The 21,283-nt window shown below is 47.5% G+C and overlaps 1 protein-coding gene across 2 annotated transcripts in view; it reads right to left on the bottom strand.

The window, feature by feature from the left end:
- The window catches only part of LOC144693742 (beta-1,3-galactosyl-O-glycosyl-glycoprotein beta-1,6-N-acetylglucosaminyltransferase 4-like), a 497,013-nt gene that overhangs the window by 12,780 nt on the left and 462,950 nt on the right, over nt 1–21,283 (bottom strand). The window contains exon 1 of one of the 2 annotated variants that reach the window (XM_078563726.1): nt 3,757–3,879. The exons of the other annotated variant lie outside the window; for it this stretch is intronic. The gene's annotated coding sequence lies outside the window, so the exon portion shown is untranslated. Of the gene's footprint in view, nt 1–3,756; nt 3,880–21,283 lie in introns of those variants that run through there. 2 annotated transcript variants of the gene reach the window in all.

Raw genomic sequence — 21,283 nt, 5'->3', positions numbered from 1 at the left:
TTAGAAAATAGTCTATGCCTCTATTCTTCCGACCAAAGTGCATGACTTCACACTTCCCCACGTTATATTCCATCTGCCACTTCTTTGCCCATTCTCCTAACCTGTCCAAATCCTTCTGCAGCCTCCCCGCCTCCTCAATACTACCTGTCCCTCCACCTATCTTTGTATCATCTGCAAACTTAGCCAGGATGCCCTCAGTTCCTTCATCTAGATCATTAATGTATAAGGTGAAAAGTTGTGGTCCCAACACTGACCCCTGCGGAACTCCACTAGTCACCGGCCGCCATCCTGAGAAGGACCCCCTTATCCCCACCCTCTGCCTCCTGCCAGACAGCCAATCTTCTATCCATGCTAGTACCTTGCCTTTAACATCATGGGCTCTTATCTTACTGAGCAGCCTCCTGTGCGGCACCTTGTCAAAGGCCTTCTGGAAGTCCAAGTAGATAACATCCATTGGCTCTCCTTTGTCTAACCTACTCGTTATCTCCTCAAAGAATTCTAACAGATTTGTCAGGCATGACCTCCTCTTGATGAAACCATGCTGACTTTGCCCGATTGTACCATGCACTTCCAAGTATTCTGAAGTCTCATCCTTAATAATGGACTCTAAAATCTTACCAACGACCGAGGTCAGGCTAATCGGCCTGTAATTTCCCGTCTTTTGCCTCACTCCCTTCTTAAACAGGGGTGTTACATTAGCGATTTTCCAATCCTCTGGGACCCTCCCTGACTCCAGTGATCCCTGAAAGATCACCACTAACGCCTCCACTATCTCTTCAGCTATTTCCTTCAGAACTCTGGGGTGTAATCCATCTGGTCCAGGTGATTTATCCACCTTCAGACCTTTCAGTTTTCCTAGCACCTTCTCCTTGGTAATGGCCACCATACTCACCTCTGCCCCCCAATTCTCTTGAACTTTGGGGATGTCACTCGTGTCTTCCACTGTGAAGACTGATGCAAAGTACCTATTCAGTTCCTCCGCCATTTCTTTGTTCCCCACTACTACTTCTCCAGCGTCATTTTCCAGCGGCCCAATGTCCACTTTTGCCTCTCTCTTACCCTTTATATATCTAAAAAAAACTCTTGCAATCTTCTTTTATATTACTGGCTAGTTTACCCTCATATTTAATCTTCTTCCTCCTTATTTCTTTTTTAGTTGTCCTCTGTTGGTCTTAGTAGGCTTCCCAATCCCCTTGTTTCCCACTGCTCTTCTGTATGCTTTGTATGCTTTCTCTTTAGCTTTTATGCTGTCCCTGACTTCCCTTGTCAGTCATGGTTGCCTCGTCCTCCCTTTAACATTGAGTTCAACAACTTCAGATCATGAACTCTTTCCTCCATCCTCACCCCTTTTTGATTCCATTTTTTCAATATCTATTTTTTAACTTTTATATACATATTTTTTTCTCACCTGTTTTTATTATTATTATTTTTAAAATTTATTTCCATTCATTGTTTTATCCCCACCTTTTAGCCTATTTTGATCTTTTTTCCCACAATGTCCCCTCCTCCCACCCCACCCCCACTAGGGCCATTTGTCACTTGTTCATCCTGCTTTCTACTCTTAATGTCCCCATTAGCACCTCCTTTAGCCAGTATCACCACCATCAACACCCCTTCGACCTTTTGTCTATGACAGCTTTCGCAATCTCTCCTTTGCCTCCACCTATCACAGGCCTTCTATCCAGCTTAACCCCCTTAAACAGTATATATTTCAACACATTTCTACTTCTCTTTAGTTCTGAAGAAGAGTCATATGGACTCGAAACGTGAACTCTTTTTCTCGCCACAGATGCTGTCAGACATGCTGAGTTTTTCCAGCATTTTTTGTTTTTGTTGTATTATGAAACATTAGTCTGTTTATTGAATTTGTTAAAGTTCACCTTCACCTGCAATTTTAACTATGAAGTTGTTCAGCTTGCTTGTCCACCTGGGCATTCCTCTGTTAGGTGGAGGTTTCAATTCAAAGTAATACCTTTAAAACCAATCATGGATCGCTCATTTCCTCTTTCCAGATATGATGAAATTTCAGCTTATTAATATTCATCAGCATTTAACACAGGCATTGAAGGGCTTCAGAACATTATTAGATAGATTGACTTCTGTATTTCAATTTTTAGATCTATGGATGCATAAATAGGTAATACACACCAGATACCTGCTGAATATATTTACCTAATAGAGCACCTGACCAAACAGCACAGAGTTTACAAAGATGTGATCATGGTTAAATGTTCAATTCACCCGCCATTGAGTACCTTCAAGTTACAGATTGATAGGGTTTTGGATACCATGGGAACTAAGGAGTATGTAGATTGGGCAGGATACTGGAGTTCAGGGCAAAGATCAGCCATGATTATTGAAAGGTTGAACTGGCCCAAAGGGCAGTCTGGCCATTTCTATTTCAGGGTCAAAGGACAGAATGGCTTACTCCTGTTCCTATAATCCTAAAATATTAAGCATTTTAAAGACTAAACAGATAAAAAATTCACATCCCTTTAAATGAAAAGGAAAATAATTCCTTGGTCATTTAATCAAGGCAAAATGACTAAGTGTAAAATTGTAAGGAATAACCTTTCAATTAAGTTGGAAAGGGCCAAATGTGGTGCAAGGACTTATTGCTGTAAAGGTCGTTATTATATTCTCAGATCTTCAAAAAACACCCATAAACTATTACTTGAGCTATATTTATTCCCATGTGTGCTAAAGACTGTTTTGGGAATAACATTTTTCAATTATTTCTAAGCCACAACGCTTCCAGAGTGTTACGGAATGACTGGTAAGCTTTGCAAAACTCTTGAGTTAATTTTGTTCTCTGTGTAAAAGTAAAGTTAAAAGATTTTACTAAACCTGGGGAGTCCGCAATAGGTAGCTTACTAAAAAGAATTATGTAATTACACACAGAGCAAAATATAGCACTAATTGTGTACAATATGAGGTATATTAAGAGTCTGTATACTGCCTGACCAAAATATTTGAACCAACAGGTACACAACAAAAGATGGCCCAGGACATAATGGGTTAAATTATGATGACAAGTTGCATAAGCTTGCTTTTCATTTCCTAGGGTTTAGATGGCTTAGGGATGATCCATGTTGGTAATGCAAGTGATGAAAATGTGGCCCTTTTCCCTTTCCCAACATAATATTGTGAACAGTGTCACCATAACTCTCATTAGAAAGCCACAAATGCCATTGGGATTTTCAGATAGCAGACCTGGTTCTTCTCCAAGGACCTTATTGCATTTACCATGGAAATGTTCTAAGCCAAAAGAATTTGTAGGATAAAATTTGCAATCTCGCATAACTTCTTCCCTTTTCTCCCAGTCTTCCTGTACCACACATCTTCTATAACTTTGAGGCTCAGCAGGAACATTACCACAAACTGCTTCACCAAGTGGAATTTTCCAGTCCCGTCAGTGTTGGGCATCATGGTGGGCAGGACAGGAAAATGCGAAGAACAACCAAAAGTCAGTTTCCCGTCAGCGCAAAAATAGTTCGCGATTTTCCCCTCCCGACTTTCATGGTGGGTTGTGCAGCCCACTGCACCATGTCAGGGACTGCATATGCATTCATTTGAATATCATGAATACTCATTAAAAACCTAGCTCACCAGAATCACACCCCTCACTCCAGATCAAAAGACTACACTGGCGGCTATTTTGACTGGCATGATTCACGACTGGATTTAAGTGACGTGCACCTGGCAAGCTCCACTTCACTTGTCACCTTGAAGTATGTGTGCGCAGCCTTCACCTACCTTTCACTAGGCTGCGTCTGTGGCTGCTCCAGCTCTGTGCCAAGGTTGCAAAGGCAAGACCTGTGGGAACTCAAGGGCAAGATCAGAGCCAAGGCTTACCATGCGAAACCAATGGGAAGGGGGTGGCAATGGGGCCCGGGGGAAAGGGTGCACAGAGACACATGACTGACTGGTGGTGGCGGGGGGATGACTGGGGAAGAGAGCACAGAGACACATGATTGACAGGAGGAGTGGGGGGGGGAATAGAAATTAGTCAGGGCCAGAAAGCAAAGGCAGTCCTGTGAATCTGTGCCACAATTTATAGGGCTATGTTTGGCACGCCTGTCCAAGACCCAGTCCAGGGAGGGGGAGGGCCTATCAGTCCTGTATCAGTCATGCACAGAGCGTGGTCAGTCCCCCTCACACACATCGGTCCTGGGGTTTTGTGGCTTGACACTGGGCAGCAGATGGCACAGTCACAGTCAGGGGAAGCATCTGCAGTCTGTAGATGGGGGACAGGTAATGTAGGGGGGCACTCGATGCTTTCGTCAGCAGGTCTAACAGCATCTGTGGAGAGAAAAAAACAGAGTTAACGTTTCGAGCCCGTATGACTCTTCTTCAGAGCTAAAAAGAAGTAAAATGTGATGAATGAGGACACAAATGAGTGCTCTCTTCCCTGACGATCAAAGCCATAAACCACAAAGCACAATGTGTTCAGATAATAGACTTTGTGTACAGAAATAATATTTTATTTTAGCACCGAGCTTCCCCCTTAGGCCTGACCGCACCTTTCTACTTCCTATCCAGGTGTGACTAAGGGCGGAATCATTCCAGATTTGCACCAAGTGCAGTAGCGGGCGGGTAAAACAACATTTTACCTTCCGGTCGCAATGGCAGCTTTTCACACCATATCGTCCCAAACACATCACATTAATTATGAATTCCCGGGAAACATGACGTTTTGATGGCGGGCAGGCTCTCATTCACCCGCCACACCATCACCTCGCCACTTCATCACGCCAGGCGCCATATTTAAAGTCCAGCCGCGTGTACACCTCTCAGTGCTTCCAGCCCACATCTGCTACACGGAAGACATGGCTCTGAAAGGCAAGAAGACTGCAGCCACCAGGTTCAGTGACGCGTCCCTCGAGTATCTTTTGAATGCCATGGAGGCCCGCCGTGATGTCCTCTACCCCCACTCTGGCTGCAGGATGGGCAGCTGCATCACTGATCCAGCATGGGAGGCAGTGGCAGCGGTGGTCAGCGCTAATGCCCTGCAAAGGAGGACAACTACACAGTGCTGCTACAGGATGAATGGTCTCATCTATTCCGCCAAGGTAACTCACTCTTCTCATCACTCTCAACTCACACACTCACAAATCCATCACACATCCACAGGGATCTCACACCTCAAAGGACAACACCACTAACTCTCTCCCATCTCCATCAGGCTCATATCCTCTCCAGTTCGCATCCTCATCCTGTCCATGGCTCTGCTGACCACACAAACATTCCAGGCAGTGCCATGTGTCCTGCTTACACTCTCTCCATCTGTTTCCACGCAGGAGAAGCCTGCTCACATCAGCAGAGAAAGGTCCCAGATCTGGAGTGGAGTGGCCCACATTAGGACTCTCACTCAGTTTGAGGAGCGTGCCATCGCACTGACTGGTGAGGATGTGGACCCTGCCTGCAGCGATAGTGAGGTTGACGGCGAACACCCTCGTAAGGTTCCTACACCATATCATCCCTCATCAATGCAAATGTGAGTGCTCTCTCTCCTGCTTTTGACTCTGCTGCCACACACTAATTATCTCTACTTTGGTTCACAGGGAGCTCTGCCAAGCGACCGACATCCTCAGCCAACCAGTCCCTCAGCTCCATCCATGTCCTCACCTCCAGCCAAGAGGACACCTCCATTGAAGAGCTGGAAATAAGTAGCGTGAAAGGTCCATCACAACACTTACCCACACCCTCCACCAACGCAGAGGCACACAGCTCGGTGTGACCTAGATCTAGAGGAGGGTCAGGTTCACAATCTAGTGGTCACCGCACGGATATGTGTCCACAGCAGGAGGAGGCAGGTTCAGCCGAGCTCCCCGACACTCAGAGGACTGCTGGGGAAGAGGCATCTGTGAGGTCTGAGTCAGATGACGAGCCTCTGGATTAGGCCTTCCAACTCATCGTGGAGAGTCAGCAGAAGGCAGGAGGACATCATGCAGAGCTGTTGGAAGCGCTGAATAGAGTGGCTCAGGAGTCGGAGGAATGCGTCCGCCTGCTCTCTGATGAAGAGGTGCCCACATGTGCGTGTATGGAGGTGTCATGTGGAAGATGGTGGACGCCATGGAGACCCTGGTCCAGCGGAAAATGAAGACGCGTGCAGATCTGCACTCCATTGTGGAAGCCATGGGTGAGTTCCTGCAGTGGCAACCTGAGAGGGAAATGGGGCACCTCAGCATCCCTCCAGGTGCTCCTTCCCCTCAATGAATCAGGCCGGGGCCCTCGGGCACCTGAAGGGAGGAGGAGCGGCAACTGGACGCCCCTGGGTCATCCACTCAGGAATCTCAGAGGCTGTCCCCTCCCTCCAAGACTCCTTTTCCTGTGAGCCCCTCAACCCTGTCCTCTGTCACCACAGAGGGAATAGCCGGCCCACGAGTGATTCTGGAGGAAGAAGTGTGTCTGTGGCAGGGCCTTTCGGAGCCTTGTTGCAATAGTTTTCCCACGCATGTGGAACCTTCACGTTTCACTCTTCTCAATGTCCTGAGCATTTTCAATGCTGCCTGCTGGGGTTTGCTTTCAGTTGTCCATTTGAGTTGACCTGCATCTCCGCCCACCCAATGATCACACTCCCATGCAGCACCTGATCTCGCCCACCACGATGGTCGTTTCACTTTTGATTTGGACAACATGGTGCTAATTCGGTTTTACTTTCGCTCCCCCTGTCCTTTGCCCTCCCCCAGTCACCCATTTCTTTCCCCCATCACAGTTGACTCCCTTGACATCACCTTTCACCTCCCCTCCGTGACTTACCAGCCACTACCCTTTCCGTTCAGAGATGTCCCATGAACGTGCACGTTCCCTTCCTTCCCAAAAATCCTACCCACATCCACATTTACCTCCCTGACCTCCTCCTTCTCACCCCCAGAGTCCGTGTCTGCCTCCAAATCCCCACAAACCACCCTCGCCTTCCCTTCTACCACCACTGTCGAAACCTCACCCTCTCACCCTACTGCCTCGCTCTGCCCTCGGTCATTCTCACCGTTTTCTCATACCACACCTATCCTCAGGAGGCAGTCATAGACCCATCAGTCCCCTCCCTTGCACGTTCACCTGGACATTTCCCCCTCCAGACCCCTACCCCCCGGAAACCCCCCCCCCCCCCCCCCCCCCCCCCCCCAGACCCCTCCCCCCAGAACCCCTTCCTCCCTGGAACCCCTTCTCCCACCTTAGTCTCCCACCCCCCGGATCTCCCCCACTCACTCAGTCCCTCCCCCTTCCTGACTCCCTCAGACACCGTTGCTTCTTCCACTACCCTTGGTCCTTCGTCCGTCCCGAATCTTTCCTCCAGCCTTACCTCTTCCTCCAGCCTCACTTCTTCCTCCGGCCTTACTCCTTCCCCCTTCCTGACTCCCCCCAGATACCCTTACCTCTTCCTCCAGCTGTATCCTTTCCCCTTCCCGACTTCTTCCTCCACCCGGGCTCCTTCCCCTCTCCGCACTCCTTCCTCCCCCCGAGACTCCACCCCTCTCCATACTCCTTTCCACCTCTGAAGTCCTTCCCTTACACCTTACACCCCATCCCTTACACCTACCTCCCAAGTTTCTATCTTTCCTCCTCCCAACCTCACTCACCCCCGACACCTTCATTCCTCCCATCCCAACCTCACTACCCCCAACACTTCTTCCTCTCCCAGTCGATCCTAGACCTTCCTCTCCATCCCCTCAACCATGATCCATTGTGGCATCACCGGTGATTTTCCAACCTCTGTGCCCTGCTTCACAGCAGAGCCATGTCCATGAGAATCCACCCAGCATGCCATGGACATTCCTCCAGTGTGTCGTTACTATTGGGCTCCAGCATCTTCTGCTCCTCGGATGTCCATGATGTGAGCAAGGCCCTGGTGGTAAGTCCCGACTTCTGCACATCACAGTTGTCAAGATGCGTTCTGCACCAGCATGTTTTCCCATTGACGTGGACAGATGATCCAAAGCAGGGGAGGAGTCCGGCAGGCTGGCCTTATAATGATACGCTGATGTATTACAATGAAGTTCCCAACATCTGGTGGAGGGGAACACGGACCACCATCCACAGGCTGAGTGGACGATTGCAAACTGGCTTCACAGCAATGTGAAACCAATTTTTGGCTTTCTCGCCATATTGTCCGCCCACACCACCGAATGTGACACCAGCGGGCACGGACGATTCCTCCCAAAGTGTTCACCGATTGTGAGAAGCGGTTGACTCCTCATAGCAGCTGCCTCCATGTTAGACCAGAGTCACAGAATTGTTACAGCACAGAAGGAGGCCATTCGGCCCATCATGTCTGCAGCTGCTCTCCAAATGAGCAATTCACCTGATGCCATTTCTCTGCCTTCCCCCTGTAACCCTATACCTTCTTCCTTATCAGGTAACAGTCTCAATCACTTTCGAATGCCTCGATTGAACCTGCCTCCATCACACTCTCAGGCAGTGCTTCCCAGACCCCAACCACTGCTGTGTGAAAAAGGTTTTCTTCATGTCACTTTTGCCTCTTTTGCCAATTGCTTTAAACCTGTGCTCCCTCTGCCTCAATCCTTTCTTGAGTGGGAACAGTTTCTCCTTGTCTCCTCTGACCAGACTCCTCATGATCTTGAATTCCTCTACCAAATCTCCTCTCAGCCTTCTCTTCTCCAAGGAAAGCAGTCCCAACTTCCCCAATCCATTTTTGTAACTGAAATTCCTCAACCTTAGAACCATTCTTGTGAATCCTTTTGGCACTCTCTCCAATGTCTTCATTTCTTTCCTAAAGTGTGGCACCCAGAACAGCACATGATACTCCAGCTGAGGCCAGTGTCTTATACAAATTCAACATAATCTCCTTGCTTTTGTACTCTGCCTTTATTAATACTGTATGCTTTACTATCTGTCCTGCCAGCTTCAATAATTTATGCTCATATACACCTGGGTCCCTCTGCTCCTGCACCCCCATTAGAATTGTACCCTACATTTTTTATTGTGTCTCTATGTTCTTCCTACCAAAATGAATCACTTCACATTTCTCCACTTTGAACTGCATCTGCCATTTTTCCGCCCACTCCACCAACTTGGCTATGTCCTTTTGAAGTTTGACACTATCCTCCTCACAGTTCACAATGCTTCCAAGTTTCGTATCATCCACAAATTTTGAAATTGTGTACACCAATGTCTAGGTCATTAAATATATATCAGGAAAAACAACATCATACTTCCACATGGCAATCTGCACCTGTAACTCTCCAATCTTGTTTACCACATACTTCCACAGTAACTCTGATGTAGACTTTATTAGTTTCTCCCTTACTCTGACCCCACCTATTAACTTACTATTCCCTACTCTAGTGCTATCTATCTCTCCCAGTATTCTGTGCACCTTGGTATTCCTCTCTATTATCATCTCCTGGTTCCCACACCCTCCCGAGTTAGTTTAAACTTTCCCCAATAGCACTAGCAAATCGCCCTACAAAAATTCAGTCCTGGTTCTATTTAGGTGCAACCCATTGGGCCCGTACAGACTCTATCTCCCCAGAACTGGTCCCCATACTCAAGGCTCTAAAGCCCTCTCTCCTGCACCATTTTTCCAGCCACGCGTTCATCTGTTTCATTCATTTGTTTCTATACTCACTTGTGCGTGGTACTGGGAGTTTTAAAAAATTCATTCATGGGATATGAGCGTCGCTGGCTAGACCTGCATTTATTGCCTGTCCCTAATTGCCCTTGAGAAGTTGGTGATGAGCTGCCTTCTTGAACCGCTGCAGTCCATGAGGTGTAGGTACCCCAATTGTTAGGGAGGGAGTTCCAGGATTTTGACCCAGCGACAGTGAAGGAACGACAATATATTTCTGAGTCAGTATGGTGAGTGGTTTTCCCATCTGACTGGTGCCCTTGTCCTTCTAGCTAGTAGTGGTTTTTGATTTGGAAGGTGCTGTCTAAGGAGGCTTGTTGAGTTCCTGCAGTGCATCTTGTAGATGGTACACACTGCTGCCACTATGTGCCACTGGTGGAGGGAGTGAATGTTTGTGGATGTGGTGCCAATCAAGCAGGCTGCCTTGTCTTGGATGGTGTCAAGCTTCTCGAGTGTTGTTGGAGCTGCACTCATCTAGGCAAGCAGAGAGTATTCCATCATGCTCCTGACTTGCGCCTTGTAGATGGTGGACAGGCTTTGGGGAGTCATGAGGTGAGCTACTCACCACAGGATTCCTAGCCTCTGACCTGCTTTTGCAGCCACAGTATTTATATTACTAGTCCAGTTCAGTTTCTGGTCAATGGTAATCCCCAGGAAGTTGACAGTGTGGGATTTAGCAATGGTGATGCCGTTGAATGACAAGGGGTGATGGTTAGATTCTTTCTTGTTGGAGATGGTCATTGCGTGGCACTTCTGTGGTGCAAATGTTACTTGCTGCTTGTCAGCCCAAGCTTGGATATTGTCCAGGTCTTGCTGCATTTGGACATAGACTGCTTCAGTATCTCAGTAGTTACTAATGATGCTGAACATTGTGCAATCTGAAAACATCCCCATTTCTGACCTTATGATGGAAGGGAGGTCATTAATGAAGCAGCTGAAGATGGCTGGGCCTAGGACACTATCCTGAGGAACTCCTGCAGTGATGTCCTGGAACTGAGATGATTGACCTCGAACAATCACAACCGTCTTCCTTTGTGCTAGTTATGACTCCAAAAAGCGGAGAGTTTTCCCTTGATTCCCATGATTCCAGTTTTACAAGGGTTCTTTGATGCCAACCTCGGTCAAATGCTGTCTTGATGTCAAGAGCAGTCACTCTCACCTCACCTCGGGAGTCCAGCTCTTTTGTCCATGTTTGAACCAAGGATGTAATGAGGTCAGGAGCTGAGCGACCCTGGTGGAACACAAACTGAGCGTCAATGAGCAGGTTGTTGCTAAGTAAGTGCCGCTTGATAGCACTGTTGATGACCTCTTGCATGACTTTACTAATGATCAAGAGTAGACTAACGAGGTGGTAATTAGCCAGGTTGGATTTGTCCTGCTTTTTATGTACAGGACATAACTGGGCAATTTTCCACATTGCTGGGTAGATGCCAGTGTTGTAGCTGTACTGGAACAGCTTGGCCAGGGGTGCGGCAAGTTCTGGGACACAAGTCTTCAGTACTTTTGTACTGTTTGTACGGAATGTTGTCAGGACCTACAGCCTTTGCAGCGTCCAGCGCCTTCAGCCATTTTTTGATATCATGTGGAGTGAATACAATTGGCTGAAATCTGGCATCTGTGATGCTGATGACCTCAGGAGGAGGCTGAGAAGGATCCTCCACTTGGCACTTCTGGCTGAAGATTGTTACAAATGCTTCAGCCGTATCTTTTGTACTGATGTGCTGGGCTCCCCCATCATTGAGGGTGGGGATATTTGTGGAGCCTCCTCCTCCAATGAGTTAATTGTCCACTACCATTCATGGCTGAATGTGACAGGACTGCAGAGCTTGGATCTGATGCACTTGTTATGGAATGACTTAGCTTTGTCTATCACTTGCTGCTTATGCCGTTTGGCACACAAGTAGTCCTGTGTGATAGCATCACCAGGTGGACACCTCATTTTTAGGAATGCCTGGTGCTGCTCCTGGCATGTCCTCCTGCACTCTTCGTTGAACCAGGGTTGATCCCCTGGCTTGGTGGTAATGGTAGAGTAGAGGATATGCCAGGCCTTGAGGTTACAGATTGTGTTTGAGTACAATTCTGCTGCTGCTAATGGCCCACAGCACCTCATGGATGCCCAGTCTTGAGTTGCTAGAGTTGCAATCTATCCCATTTAGCATGATGGTGGTGTCACACAACACAATGGGGGGTATCATCAATGTGGAGACGGGACCTCATCTCCACAACTGCTTTGCGGTGGTCACTCCTACCAATACTGTCATGGACAGATGTATCTGCGGCAGGCAGGTTGGAGAGGATGAAGTCAAGTATGTTTTTCCCTCTTGTTGGTTCCCTCACCACTTGCCGCAGACCCAGTCTAGCAGCTATGTCCTTTAGTACTCGACCAGCTCAGTCTGCTGCCATGCTACCAAGCCACTCTTGGTGATGGACATTGATACAGAGTACATTCTGTGCCTTTGCCATTATCAGTGCTCCCTCCAAGTGGTGTTTAACATGGAGGAGCACTGATTCATCAGCTTAGGGAGGGTGGTACATGGTAATCAGCAGGAGGCTTCCTTGCCCATGTTTGACCTGATGCAATGAGACTTCATGGGGTCCAGAGTCGATGCTGAGGACTCTTAGGGTAACTCCCTCTCGACTGTATTCCACCATGCCTCCACCTCTGCTGGGCCTGTCCTGCCAGTGGGACAGGACATACCCAGGAATGGTGATGGTGATGTCTGGGACCTTATCTGTAAGGTATGATTCCTTGAGGATGACTATGTCAGGCTGTTGCTTGACTAGTCTGTGAGACAGCTCTCCCAATTTTGGCACTAGCTCCCAGACGTTAGTAAGGAGGACTTTTCTGGGTCGGTAGGGCTGGGTTTGTCATTTCCAGTGCCTAAAGTAGTAATCCGGAGATTACTACTTTTGAAGTCCTGCTTGCTAATTACCTATCTCACTCCCTAAATTCTGACTTCAGGACCACATCCCTCTTTCTGCCTATGTCGCTCGTCCCAATGTGCTGGCTGAACATTTTCCCCCCTCAGGGTGCTCTGTAGCTATTCATGACATAGCCCTTTGGCTACAGGCCAAATGCAATGTCATAAAGTACATTGAGTCTCACATTTATTGATATATTTTGGTAATTCGTCATTTAGCTCCTAGTCAAAGGCAGACAAGCTGCTTCCAGGTTTCAACAGTCACTCTGTATCCATCACACTTGGGGAGATGGTGGCATAATGGTAATGTCACTTGACTACTAATCTAGAGGCTCTGGTTAATGCTCTGAGGGTTTGGCTTCAAATCCCATCACAGCAGCTGCTGGAATTTAAATTCAATTAATGAAGTCTGGAATTAAAAGCTAGTATCAGTAATAGTGACCATGAAACCATTGCCAATTGTTGTAAAAACCCACCTGGTTCACTAATGTCCTTTAGTGAAGGAAATCTGCCATCCTTACCTGGTCTGGCCTACATGTGACTGACCCACAGCAATGTGGTTGACTGTTAACGGCCCCCTGAAACGGTCTCGCAAGCCACTCAGTGCAAGTGTCATTAGGAATAGGCAACAAGTGTTGGCCTTGCCAGGGGCACCCACATCCAATGAAATAATAACTAAAAAATCCAACAAGAGGAATATGAGAATAAGCACCTTAGAAAGACTTACTTAGCTTCCAATTGTTTTTCACCCCCTCTGTGCATAAACAATAAGCCAACTGATAATCAAATACAAGTGATGTGCTTCAGTGTAATTTTCACCTGTGTGTTAGAGTCATAGAACGCAAAATTCAGTAGGGCCCAAGGTTGACGAAAACAAGTAATCTTCCCAACATCAAGGAGTCATGCCTAGGATTACCCTAGGAATAAGTAGTCCTTTTAAGGCCTCAACAGATCTCTCACTACCTATGAGCTGGTGTGTTCCATTCATTCATTGCAAAAGGCCCTTAGCCATTACTAAGTAAAGGTGATTGCTACTTTCTTACTTTAAGAAGAGGCCCTGCTGGCCCCATTGGGAACCTAAGAAATAAATAGATATCTTTATTGGGTATTTTCTAGGCTTCTCTTCTGACCTTGGGCAACATGAAGCCACTGATTTTCTTTGTTTCCATTAGGGCAGGCAATGCCGTGGACACTTGCAGATGTCTCTCACTCTGACCATGAAGACAACCTCCATGTTAGAGATTTCATAGGGTCTTACAGCACAGAAGGAGACTATCTGGCCCATCATGCCTATGCTGTTTCTTTGAAAGAGCCATTGAAAGTTACAATTGAATCTGCTTCAGCCACTCTTTCAGGAAGCACACTTCAGATCACACTTCTGCCTGGATGAGTGCAGCTCCCACAACACTGAAGCAGTAGGAGACCGTCCAGGACAAAGGAGCCCGCTTGATTGGCACCGCATCCACAAACATTTACTCCCTCCACCGCCGAAGCACAGTAGCAGCAGTGTGTACCATCTACAAGATGCACTGCAGGAATTCACCAAGGCTCCTTAGACAGCACCTTCCAAACCCATGACCACTACCATCTAGAAGGACAAGGGCAGCAGATACATGGGAACACCACCACCTGGAAGTTCTCCTCCAAGTCACTCACCATCCTGACTTGGAAATATGTCGCCATTCCTTCACTGTCGCTGGGTCAAAATCCTGGAACTCCCTCCCTAACAGCACTGTGGGTGTACCTACACCACATGGACTGCAGCAGTTCAAGAAGGCAGCTCGCCACCACCTTCTCAAGGACAACTAGGGATAGGCAATAAACGTTGGCCCATCCAGTGAAGCCCATATCCCGTAAAATGAAGAAAAAAAATCTTAACAACTCGCTGCACAAGAATATTTTTTCTTATTTCTCCTCGGGTTCTTTTGCCAATTAGTTTAAACCTGTTTCCTGCCAGTGGAAACGGTTTCTCCCTGTATTATCGAAACCCTTCATAATTAGGAAAACTACGATTAAAACTGAAAACATCTCCTCACATACTTGTGAATATTTGAGGCCCCAAAATTCTACTGTCATAAGTACAGCCAAAAGGAACCTCCACCTGCTGTTTCCCATCCTGTCCCAAATCCAGGGAACAGCATATTTTATATGGTCAGGATGGGCTCATTGCCCCTACAAGGATACATCTGTAGTGTCTGTCTTCAACTATCAGTCAACTATTATGTCATGTTATCAGAACCGTGCCATGTTGTTTCAATGACAACAGGAGGCGTGGTTAGGTCATGAAGAAAGACCTCCGCTCTTCTGTCCCCAATGAAGAAAGTGGGCCTCTTCGGATGGTAATCAATCCTGAATTGATGATTTCCTAAATAAAGATTTGGGGTCTCTCAAGGGCTTCATTGGGACACTCATCAGCTCACCATATCCAACTGTTTTGTGTTCCATCGAGGCCTATGGAGGGAATATAGGGTAAAAATCCTGGAATAACCTGGGAACTGCCCCGACACATCCCCTTTAGTGTAGGAGGGGATGTTTGGATAACTGCCCACAGTATCCTGCATCCCTCTCCCCAACTCCAGAGGAATTTAAAGAGCCTCCAGAATCAGTCCTGAGTCAGGCCTAATCAGATTGTGTGCTGAGTTCCTGGCACCATTTTGGGTGGACCTGAACTTTCCACTCTCCAGCTCCAAGAATTTTGGAGCTTCGAAGCATATTTAGCAGAGAATTGATTTTATGGAAAAAGAAAAATAATATACATTTGGCGCTTTTGTGCCCCTATAACATCTTCAATAACAATGCACATTGTTCCAAGTGTACACTGTACTGCACATACAAGATGCACCGCAGGAACTCACCAAGGCTCCTCAGATAGCACATTAAAAACCCACGATCACTACAATCTAGAAGGACAAACGCAGCAGATAGATGGGAACACCACCACCTGGAAGTTCCCCTCCCACCCTGACTCGAAAATATAACATCATTCCTTCACTGTGGCTGGGTCAAAATCCCGGAACTCCCTCCCTGACAGCACGGTGGGTGTACCTACACCACATGGACTGCAGCAGTTCAAGAAGGCAGCTCAAGGGCAATTAGGGGCGGGCAATAAATATTGGCCTAGCCAGCAACATCCACATCCCATGAACAATTTTTTTTTTAAATGCTATACAACCCCTTTAATATAGGGCAGCATCTCTGGGTGCTTCACAAAGAGTGAAGGCTCAGGAGAGTGACCTCTCAGAAGAGATGCAGACAGATGAATCAAAATAGACAGATTTGAAAGATTATTGTGGTGATGATGGTGGAGCATATTCCTAACATGCACTAGTATATAGATATAAATGTGTGTACTAGCTAGTAGGCCGGAAGCTGGGACATAGAGCTGCAGAGGTAGGGTGGAGTGAGGCAATTTGTCAAAAAGATCGAGGATTTTGAACTCAATGATTTAGAGGATGTGGAGCCTGTGGATGTTGGCGAGGGCTTGGGAATAGGTAAGCAGGACTTTGTTTGGGATAGGATTGGGGGAGTTTTTGGATGCATTGTCTTAAAACATTCAACAGTGAAGGTCACAAACCTTAAATTAGGTCAACAATATCAGTTATATCAAACTCCATTCACGCTTGAATTAACTTTGCTTCAAAACTGCTGAAATGGTCTGGCACTGGTGCTAAAATGATATATTTTATAATGTTTTTCTCATTGATATCAGCTTGCCACTCTGCATGGTTCACATATATTTCCGTGAAGTATTTTGAATTTCCGTGGTTTTTCTTTGAAACAAGAGGAATGTTTAGATAGATCAGAAAACCTTGATCTGCTTTAACCAACTCTGGTTTCCTTTTCAAAAATGATGCATTCTACAGAATCTCTTACAAACACCAAGACTACAAACTATAAAATATAAAATGCTGAATAATAATTGTTGGGCTTGTTTTCGTGGACACATCGACCAACTCATAATCAGTGGATCAGTCATAAATACCATTCAAAAACCGGCAAAGCTTAAACTATGTCCAGGAGCATAATATACCATTTTAGCATCGCACAAAGCTTCCTGTAAATAATAGCACAAAGGGAGTCTGTTTATTCAAGGTTTTCATACAACAAAGCTAGGCTTCTTTGTTTTAATCTAATAGAATACATTTAAAAAAAACAAGTAAAACACATTTCAGCAGAAACTGAACCACAAAGACAGCCTAAATTAAAATTAAAATTAAAATGAGCGAGCGATTGTTGATTATCTGAATGGCCAAGCAAGATGGGGGATTTCAGTACACATAGAGGAACTCCATCCCATGGGATCATTAGGATTACAGTAATAAACTCTGTATGGATCCCTTTACTAGCAGAAATCAAGAACACAATGACAACGGTGTCATGGTGAGTAACATAGGAACAGGAGTAAGCCATTCGGCCCCTCAAGCCTATTCCACCATTTAATTAGACTTGGGATCTCAATTCCATCTGTCTGCCTTGCAACTCTTTGTATTCTTGCTTAACAAAAACCTAGCATTCTCAGTTTTGAAATTTTTTAATTGGCCTAGTCTCATCAACTCTTTAGGAAGAGAATTCCAGATTTCCATGAACCTTTGTATGAACATTACACAATATTATATCCAAGAGATAAAAAGCAAAAGCATTGAAATTCTTAGTGTTGAATTCCGAAGCTCCATGATTGAGGTTGAAGTGGTTTTGGTTTTGAAATGAAAGAAGTGTAAGTTTAATAGCTTTTTGTCTGTTCTGTAGATTCTGTAGATTATCTCCACACCTGTAGGTAATTTGTTGGCGATGAGATGCAGTATTGCAGCGAGGGAAATGGAGAAGCGGTTTGGTGCAATGACACAGCCTTAGTTGATCCCATTCTTCACTGAGATAGGGGTTGTGGTGATTCTGTTGGTGAGGATCATGGCTTGCGTAAAGTGGAGCAGGTGGAGGATGGTGACAAATTTCTGAGGGCAGCCAAATTAGATGAGAATACTCCATAAGCCTTTGTAACTGAGGGAGGAAAAGGCCATGTAAGGTGGTTGGTGCTGTTCCTTGCACTTGTTCTTGAATTTGCCATGCAATGAAGGTCATGCCCATGGTGCCTATCAATGGGTGAAAACCACATTGTGACTATGGAAGGAGTTCCTAGGCCGCTGTGGGAGGAGGCAGTTGAGAAAGATCCTTGCAATGATCTTCCCTGTGGCAGACAGCAGGGGGATTCCTCTGTAATTACCATAATTGGATATCTCCCTTCTTGAATACAGCCCTGTATAACTGAAGCATAACATCCTTACTTTTATGTTCAATTCCTCTCACAATAAAGGGTAGAATTCCTCTAGTTGAATAAAGGTAGAAGCCTCAACCTGGGAATCTCCAAAACAAGCCATCTCCTTATGGAAAATTATCAGCAGGGATTTCCCGTGCCTGCCAGCATCGGGCGTGTTCAGTGGTGTGAGCAGACAACATGGTGCAATTGGTTCCACTACAGTGTGAAACCAGTTTGCGATCATCCACAGACCGCCAATGGCGGGCCGCATTCTCCACCATCGGACATTGGCAACCTCATTGTAATGCATCAACATATCATCATTAGGACAGGCAGCCGGAATTGTACCCCCACCGCCACTGGATCGTCCGCCCATGTCGGTGGGAAAACACACCCACGTGTTTCACAACAGCACATAAGCGACATGTACTTGACGGGCCGCACTTCACTTGGGACGTCAAGGTTTATTTGCCTACCTTGTTTCAGTCAGCACTCATAGCCATCAGCACCAGGCTTCACAGGCAGCACCGCATCACTTTTAAGGAGGCTCACAGCAGGTCTCTACCTACCAGATAAGCCATTTGTGGGCAGCTTTTCAATGGCTGCAGGGCCAGGGCTTGCCTGGCAAAGGGGGAGAAGTGGCCTCGGGCAAGGGAAGAGGCTGCAGGACGAGGGCTGTACTGTGGAAGGAGGGTACCCTAGGGTGTGTTTGGGGGCACATGTTGATCTATGCAAGTGGCTTCAAGATGGTGGTGCCTAAAGAGCAGTCTCCAGAGGAGATGAGGCCAGATGGACATGTGTGTGAGAATGGGTGGTGATGTCCCTTGAGTTGGCAGTGAGTGAGATGCCAGTGAATGTGTGATGGGCTTGAGTGTGTGAGTTTAGAGTGATGAGATGGTTTCCCTACCCTGGCTGCATGGATGAGATCATTCATCCTCAATCTGCATTGGATGGCCAACCTTTTCTGTGCAGCATTGGCACTGATCACCATTGATCGTCGCCTACCAAGCTGGAGTGGTAAGGTAGCTGCCCCTCCTGTGGTATGAGCGAGCGTAGAGGATATCGCAGTGGGCCTCCATGGTGTTCAAAAGACGCTCCAGAGCTGCAGCCTTCTTACCTTTTGGGGCCATGTCTTCATGACTGCAGCCCTGGGCTGGAAGCATTATGGGAGAAGTCACCACAGCCACCACGACTCAGGAGGGAAACGAGGAGAAGGACTCTTGCACTCAACAGGAGGAAGAGCACCCAACAGAGGGCGTTGGTGAGAAGTGACTGAAGCATTCTGGGAGAAGTCACCCAGCCTTTTGACTAAGATCAAGTGTAGTCATGAAGCGATGGCTATAACCAGTCGAGCCCCATACCATGGGGTACGTAACACTGTTCGGGTGACGGTGAAAGACAGCGAAGGAGGAGCACCCATGGATCGGGCCTTTTTCATCAAGTGGATCCTGTTGAAGGCGTGTGGATTTGAAGCAGAGGAGATCTACTCCCTGCAAGACTTCCCCAGCGCTGGATTTTTTGACGTGACTTTCAAGCGTGTGGCAGCTTGTATCAAGTTCCTGAAGGTGTTCGAGGAGAAGAGAGACCAGCCGGAGATGAAGATCCTGATGGTGGAGCCGCACTTTGCTCTGCCGTTGCAACGGGACCATGTGGTGACTGTGCATCTCTACAACCCCTACGTCCCTGTCGCCGACGTGTTCACCTTCCTCGCAGGGTACGTCGACAAGGTTGGGAACTGCACTGAGGTTAGAGACACCTTCGGGATTTGGACATGCAAATGCCAGGTTAAGGTCACGCTCAAGACCGATGGTAAGGGAGCCATCTTCCACCCTCCTTCCAGCTTCGCTATTGGGGGAAGCCGTGGCTACCTTGTCTATGCTGGGCAGCCCAAACTTTATCGCTCATGAGGCAAGTCTGGTCATGTGGCGGCCAACTGCAGCACCGCCCTCTGCAAGAACTGCAAACAGGAAGGGCACCAGACAAAGGACTGCAAACAGACTAAGTACTGCAACCTGTGTGGCGAGACAGGTCACCTCTACAGGACCTGCCCCAAACACTGCCTCGCTTACGCACAGGCAGCCAAAGCCAACGAGGGGGAAGCAGAGGAAGTGCTTCATGTCACTACTATAAAGGACACTTGCAACACTCCAACCACCAAGGCCCCCAGTGAGAACAACGGGACAAAGGAGGACACAGAGAGAGACAAGGTGGAGGAAAAGATTGAGGCAGCAGACAGCCAATCAACAGCACTGCCCCCTGAACCTCCCACTCCTCAGGAGAGCGAATCAATGGAGGAGGAGGAAGCAGCGGAAAATCAGCAGGGGGAGTGGCAGCTGGTGAAGAGAGCCAAAAGGAAGAAGAGGCAACTTCACCGTCTCCGAGGTTAAGGAGTTGGTGGGCAGGCCCCTCCTCGTAGCAGACGTAATGTACAAGAATGCTCCACTCTGGTTAATTAACGTGTAAGCCCCGGCACAAAAGGGCGAGGGGCTGGCGGTTTTTCAGCAGCTCCCACTGCTGCTGGCGACCTCCAGGCTGGTCATTCTGGGCGGTGATTTCAACTGCATCATCGATGCGGCTGGACGGTCCGGCAGGGCCGACAGCAGATTGGACACTACGTCCAGAGACCTGATGGAAACAGTTAAGGATGCCAAGCTGCACGATGTCTTCAGCAACCCTGCAGACAGAGCGCAGCGTAGATACACCTGGTCGCGGCCAGACGGGTCCAACTATTCCAGGATAGACTTCCTGTTTGTGTCCCGTGCGTTCGCAGTCAGATCCCCCAACGTCAAGCCGGTGTTCTTCTCTGACCACTGCCTCCTACTGGCTGACTGTCACATAGAGGAAGACCAGAGGGTGGGCAGGGGGGCATGGAAGCTAAATGTGCAACTGCTGACCCCAGAGAACATTGAGGAGCACAAGAGGGATCACAAAGGTTGGAGAACCATGAAACCCCTCTTTGACACACTGGTGGGAAGTGATCAAGGGAAACATCAAGAGGTTTTTCATCCTCAAAGGCACCCAGAAAGCTAGAAAGGAACAGAGGGAAACGTCCCGACTCCAGAAAAACATGCAGGACCTGCTGCGGCTACAGTCGACGGGGGTCGATGTCAAGGAGGAACTCCAAGAGGTGAAGAGCCAGCAAGCCTCGCTCTTTACCTTGGAGGCCTCCAAGATCATCTTCCGTTCCAGAGTCCGCTTCGTGGAGCAGGATGAGACGTGCTCACGTTTCTTCTTCCAAAAGGTACACAGAGAGAGCTCTGTGATCAGCAGCCTGAAGGAAGAAGACGGCTCAATAAAGTCATCGCAGTCCGACAATTTGAGGATCAGCAAATCCTTTTATGCCGGATTGTAAGACGTAAAGCCCACAGACAGCAAGGCCTCCCAGTCCTTCCTGTCCTCTATCACGGAGGTCTTAGACGACAGTACACGGGAGAGCCTGGACAAACCGCTAACTCCTGACGAACTGACTAAGGCCCTTGAGACCTTCGAGAAGAGTAAAACTCCCGGAAGCGACGGCTT

This window comes from Cetorhinus maximus, chromosome 2 (genome assembly GCF_964194155.1).
Source record: "Cetorhinus maximus chromosome 2, sCetMax3.hap1.1, whole genome shotgun sequence".
NCBI lineage: Eukaryota > Metazoa > Chordata > Chondrichthyes > Lamniformes > Cetorhinidae > Cetorhinus > Cetorhinus maximus.
The sequence above is the reverse complement of the archived record's forward strand: the minus strand, read 5'-3'. Positions and strand labels throughout refer to the sequence as shown.